The sequence below is a fragment of the Bison bison genome, unplaced genomic scaffold (genome assembly GCF_000754665.1).
Source record: "Bison bison bison isolate TAMUID 2011002044 unplaced genomic scaffold, Bison_UMD1.0 scf7180017864139, whole genome shotgun sequence".
Lineage (NCBI taxonomy): Eukaryota > Metazoa > Chordata > Mammalia > Artiodactyla > Bovidae > Bison > Bison bison.
Genome location: NW_011494711.1, coordinates 4,508,416 through 4,514,785, shown reverse-complemented (window position 1 = coordinate 4,514,785; position 6,370 = coordinate 4,508,416).

Sequence of the window (6,370 nt, the reverse complement as noted above, 5' to 3'; positions counted from 1 at the left end):
CAAAAACACACAGATAAGGTCGCGATGCTATATTCTGCTTTGATCTTATTGTCATATAAAAAGAGACTAATTGCTTCAACTTTGTTTTGTGTAAGATTATATTTAAGTTACAACTTCTTACCCATTCTAGTGGAACAATATTTCTGTATTTTAAGTAAACAGCAATTTAATGATACAAAAATAGGCACTGAGCTTTTTAAACAGTTTTGTACTTACAATCTAGGCCATTCTGCTATAAATTGAATTTTCAATAGTTTTTGAATAGTAAAAAGCCATGCTTGTTACAAACTTCGTGACAAAGTTCCTATCAAAGGTTGGGTTTTGTTACTGGAAGAATGCTTCAGCACAGCGCATTACTAAACACAGATGTTCAGTAATAGATATTGTAAAATAAATGCTAACCAATTTAATAATGGTTCAGAACAGTAATTCAGATTTCATGGGATCAAATTGGAACTTTGTGTCCATTTTCACTGAAAAACCTTGGACAGAGGTTTTGCCCTATTAGTTTCATATTAATTCAATCTGCTTTGCAATTTCTGTTCAATAGGGACAGTGTACCTAATGAATATACACTTCCTACCTCCCAAATATTGCATGGTACTTATACTAAAAAGTTACTTGCTTTTTTTTTGAAAATCGAATTTACCTGAGTCCTCTGTTTTATTCTACATGAATGACAACACTGCTGTCAAACACTACATATTTTTAATGGTGAGACTAGAGGAATTTTAATAGAATTACAAACTAAATTTTGTAAACATACATACTCTTATGGAAAAAGAATACAAGCTTTGAGCACCCTGGAGAATCAGCACTTACTTGCAGGGTTAAACCTCCATGACTTGTCATCATTTTTCAATTTCAGGTTTTTACCTTTGAATGTTCATGGTGCTGTTCACTGACTGCTTATTTCTCCTATTCATTTTAAAACTGTGACTAAGTTAGATCCTTAATATGGAATCAACAATATTTTGTGGAAGAATTTTATTCTCCACAGTCTTTTTAATAATAGAAGGCTTGAGATCCATTTGTAATTTGCTTACAGAGCATGTGATTCCGTTTACCCTTAGTTAAAGTTATTTTAAATAATACAAATTCCATCTCTAATGTCACACAATCTCAATCGTAAATTACTGGGTTCGGAGCAGTTCAAACTGAGTTAAATGACCAGTAGGGTCAAAAGAAAGACTTAGTTCTGGCACTGAGTAAACAAGCTAGGAAAGAGAAGGGGAAACCATATTTATTGCAGTGTAACTCAGTTAAAGTAATAACGATTTATCCTGTATTAAGCCTGGGTGCATTAAAATACCTTTGCAGAGTCAAGGGGTCACTCACGGGAGGTAAATTAACTCAACTGGGACACTGGAGTACGAATTAGTGACCTGAAAGAAGCAATTAATCTCAAATGGATGAGCACTTGGCTCTTAGATTTATTCTCCATTTATAATTCCCTTGTCACTCAGCTGGTAAAGAAATTTGCCTGCAGTGTGGGAGACCTGGGCTTGATCCCTGGGTTGGGAAGATCCCCTGGAGAAGGGAAAGGCTACCCACTCCAGTATTCTGGCCTTGAGATAGTCCATGGGATCGCAAAGAATCAGGCATGACTGAGCAACTTTCACTCACATGATTCCCTTAGAATCAAATGTAGATCAACACACAGTGTATTAATACTTTTATGCAAATAAGCCCAAAACTCTACACTGATTCAAGACAATTATGTCTCCAAGTGGCAAAAAATCGTTTTAGCATATTGGAAAAAAACTGAAAGTTGGTCAAGGAATCTACAATGGTGATACCACTAGTATTAAAATTGAGACTATAGGAAGTTTTATGGATTTTGTTTTAGAAGTTTTATTTATAGCAGTTGACACAGGTTCTGGCAAGCAAATTAGAATATGGCAATAAAGTAAAAAGACAAGATACACTCAGAACTCCTGGCCTGCTTCTCAGACTAATCCTGTTTTCCATTTTTAAATTAAAATTTGTTTTCACTGACAAGTAATAAATAAAAAGTAATAAAGTAAAAAGTAAAGTAAAAGGTAAAAGTAATAAAGTAAAAAGACAAGTAAAAAGTAATAAAGTAAAAAGTAAATAAATAAAGTAAAAAGACAAGATACACTCAGAACTCCTGGCCTGCTTCTCAGACTGATCCTGTTTTCCATTTTTAAATTAAAATTTGTTTTCACTGACAAAGACTCTGTAGAATATAGCCACTTTTCTGACATTAGGATTATTATGAAGGATAACTGAAAAAGCACTGAAGTTAATACATTTCATGTTAGATGTAAAAATCAACTTAATTACAGTCATTTCTGATAGTAGATCTCTATTGTTGGTCCTTGATGGTGTGATTCCAACCAGCAGAAGAAGCTATTGGATGTCTAGGGTTGCCTTTAGCTGTTGGCCTTTCCACTGGGCTCTTGCATTTCATAGCGCAGAGTGAGCTAATGTAATAATGAGTAACATTATTAGCTAATGTAATAATGAGTAATGTAGGTAACGTAGATACCTACATGCACGTACATGCAGCTGGTGGACAAAACAACTTCTAAGAGCAAAATAGCTATATATGTGAGGTATGCTTATCTAATTTAAAATGTTACATTAAAATGTATCCACAATGTGAATATCTCACATGGGTAAGAACCCTGATTTTGTCCCTGAGACTTCACCAACATTATTCAACCCTCTGCTGATAGACATTTTTTTTTAATTTTATTTTATTTTTAAACTTTACATAATTGTATTAGTTTTGCCAAATATCAAAATGAATCTGCCACAGGTATACATGTGTTCCCCATCCTGAACCCTCCTCCCTCCTCCCTCCCCATACCATCCCTCTGGGTCGTCCCAGTGCACTAGCCCCAAGCATCCAGTATCGTGCATCGAACCTGGACTGGCAACTAGGCTTGCAGTGATAAAATTTGGACAATAGGTGTCGCCATCTGATTACCTAGAATTCCTCAAATTTGCGACTTCTCGTTTTGCAAAGCACTTGGGATTTCTGATATTGTAAAGAATATCTTACCTTATTAATTCTGCCAGTCTGAAATTTAAACTATTTTGTTTAGAATGAAAGATTCCTGTATGTTGTTAATTACTTCTTTTCTTGGCCTTTTTTATTTTCCTAATGCTATTACCCACATGCCGTTGTTTGGTCTGTGAAGCTAATTATATTATCTTTAAAACAGAAATTGAATCTCTAGTGCAGTTAGTCAAACTGTCAAACAGTTATAAACATCATATTTTTCCTTTTTAAGTTATGAGTTCCTATAAAAGTATCAGTGTGTCACAATGCACGTAGTGGCTAGAATCAGAAAAGAAAGCTGGGAAGGGCACCTAGCTGCTAATACATAAAGGAAGGGGCAGCAATGAGACTTGGTGTGAGGCAGTCGACTTACACTCACCAGCAAGGCAAACCAAGAAATCCTGCGGTAGTCAGGGAATGCTGAGTTTAGCCAAAAGTTCTGATATGGTCTCAGATTTCGTATTAATTTCCATTTGTTAAACAATTATTTGATGTCTCCTGTCTCTTAATAAAAGAGACTTTATCTCTGAAATATTGTTAAAGCAAAAAATTTAATAAGGGTAAACTGTTAGGCTTTGGAAATGTAGTAATGTATTATAGTTTTAGAATCATTAAAAATATATAATACTGTAAAATACAGAAAAAAGTATGAAAAAATGAGCCTATTGAATTTTTTATGTTATTATGCAGTATTTGGAACAGAGTATCAAAATCCAAAATGTCTTTTGAATCATAAAAGAAATTTCAAAATTTATATTTTAGTTCTTTGAAAAGTAAGGTATGTGGGAATAGACACTTTATTGAACATTAAGGTCATGGAAAGTGAGTAATAGAACCTTACATAAATAGTTTATAGCTGTACAGGGAAGAAAAGAAAAAGGCATAGAAATATTGATGTGTTTGGGATATATTGAAACCATCTATCCTACCCTTTATTTTTTTAGATGAGAAAACTCAGATCTTTAGAGTCTTAAGTGATTTGCCAAAGGTCACATTAAAACCCAGATTTCTTGAGTCTTTAGTCTTTGGAACTACTTCTGTAACTGGCAATTTCTGATAATTCGGCTAGGTAGTTTTGAAATTACTATTTTATTTTCTATGAACAAAAGAATATTCAAGTATAACAGAATTTTATGACATCAATTTGCATTACATGATTATCTATTTGTAATCTTAATTAGGAACCAGCCCCATTCTCAAAGAGTAAACTATAAGTTGCTCACAGTATTCTTGCTTTATTTGGGCTGCTGCTGCTGCTAAGTCGATTCAATCGTGTCCGACTCTGTGCGACCCCATAGACGGCAGCCCACCAGGCTTCCCCATCCCTGGGATTCTCCAGACAAGAACACTGGGGTGGGTTGCCATTTCCTTCTCCAGTGCATGAAAGTGAAAAGTGAAAGTGAAGTCGCTCAGTCGTGTCCAACTCTTCGCAACCCCATGGACTGCAACCTACCAGGCTCCTCCGTCCATGGGATTTTTCAGGCAAGAGTGCTGGAGTGGGGTGCCATGGCCTTCTCTGTTTATTTGGGCAGTTCTGCTTAATTTATCATATCAGAGATGCTAGGAATGGTAAGAAGTTCTGTCTGTCATTGATGCTAAAGGGAAAGACCGATATCTTTGATATAATAAAATACTATATTTGCTCAGTAACGTCTATATTTTATAACCATACATCTATGGCTATAAGCAAGTAAACTTTATTGTTGAAATTCCTTATTCAGCAATGTTATAAATCTGAAACTCCTGTTTTTTCCAGACTTTTCTTTTTTTTTTTTTTTGAGCATGTAAGATTTCTTAGGAGAGTAACTCATGTTATAGTGGAATGGGCAAGGGAGATACAGAGGGCTGTTAATTTAATCTTGAACAGTAATTTCAAGCAGTCAATTATACATGAGATGTATTTATTAAAATACTTGGGTTACAGCAAGCAGGCCCTTTGCTAGTTACTTCAGTCATTATTTGTGTCACTATATAAATATGAAAATAATTGAGTAGTTATAAATTTTATAATTCACTGAATATTTCCCAAAAAAACCCATACCTTTTCTTTGCTTTTTACTTAATCATCCTCCCCATACATGTGCACTCTGGATTAGTAAACTGACTTTTTATTCTGTTGCCCTTTATGTCTGCTCCAATTCATAGTGCTTATGGCATGTCTAGAGTCTTCGGAGGAGACAAAATTTGAGCTGACCCAAGAGTGCAGGTAGGATTTGAAGAGTGAGAAGAGGATATTCAGGCTCCGCAAATGTTGTGTGAAGAAGAGCACATAGCACTGAGTGGACTGGTTTGCCTGTAGCTTCTTTGACCTGCAAAGCAGAGAGATGAGGTTAAAAAAATAGGCTGGGGCTGGATTGAAAGTATTTTCTGTCCCAGAGTAAAGAATTTGCATTATATACTGTAGCATTAAACACAAAGTTTTTTGAGTAGGAGGATAATTCTGTTAAATCAACACAAACAGATCTGGTGGGATAGGGAATGAATTGTAGGAGAGATGTAACTGGCAACAGGAAGACTACTATTGTGATCAGGAAAACCTAAATAAAGATGGTGGCTTTTGAAATGGGATAAATATTCCAAAAGAAGTACCAAAAGCAGTTGGAGGCTAACTTCTCCCTTGACCTTGCTCTCACCTTGTTCCCACATGTAGCAACCCAAATAAAGACTGTAATTTTCAGCCTGGAGGATGGAGAATCAGAGTAGTAATAACCACCACCGTTTCCATGGTGCTTACTATGTGCCCAGCACTTGCCTAAGTGCTTTACACGTAATAATTCATTTAGTCTTCTTAACAACCCCATGAAATAAATATTATTTCCACTGCACAGATGGGAAACTTAGCAGTGGAAAGAGAGCTTAGATGATATATTTAGACACACAGATAATGAGTAACAGCCAGGTCTGGAACATAAGCAATCAGGCCCCACAGTCTAATGCCTGTCCTGAAGGTCTCATTAATAAGTACTAGTTTGTGGGTTCTAACTGGTCCTCCAGTTTAGGTACAGTAAGCCGAAATGGTGGTGAACATACAAATGGGAGCATCTAGCAAGTACTTGGAGGTGGGAATCTAGCATTCAGAGAACAGTCAGTATTGAAGATACAGAATTAAATGCTGTGTGTCCCTCACTCAGCCTACTTGAATATTGAAAACACTCTATTACTGAATTTGAGATTAGAATTTAACCCACTGACTTTGCATAGTCCAGGGGAGGGGATGTGGCTGGATGTGGGATCAAGACAAAGATTTTCAGCCTCAGTGGGAACAATGCTGACAGACTTCCTCACCAGAGCTTTCAGAGGCAATATTCTACTTGTCTCTTATTTTCTCATGTTTGATAT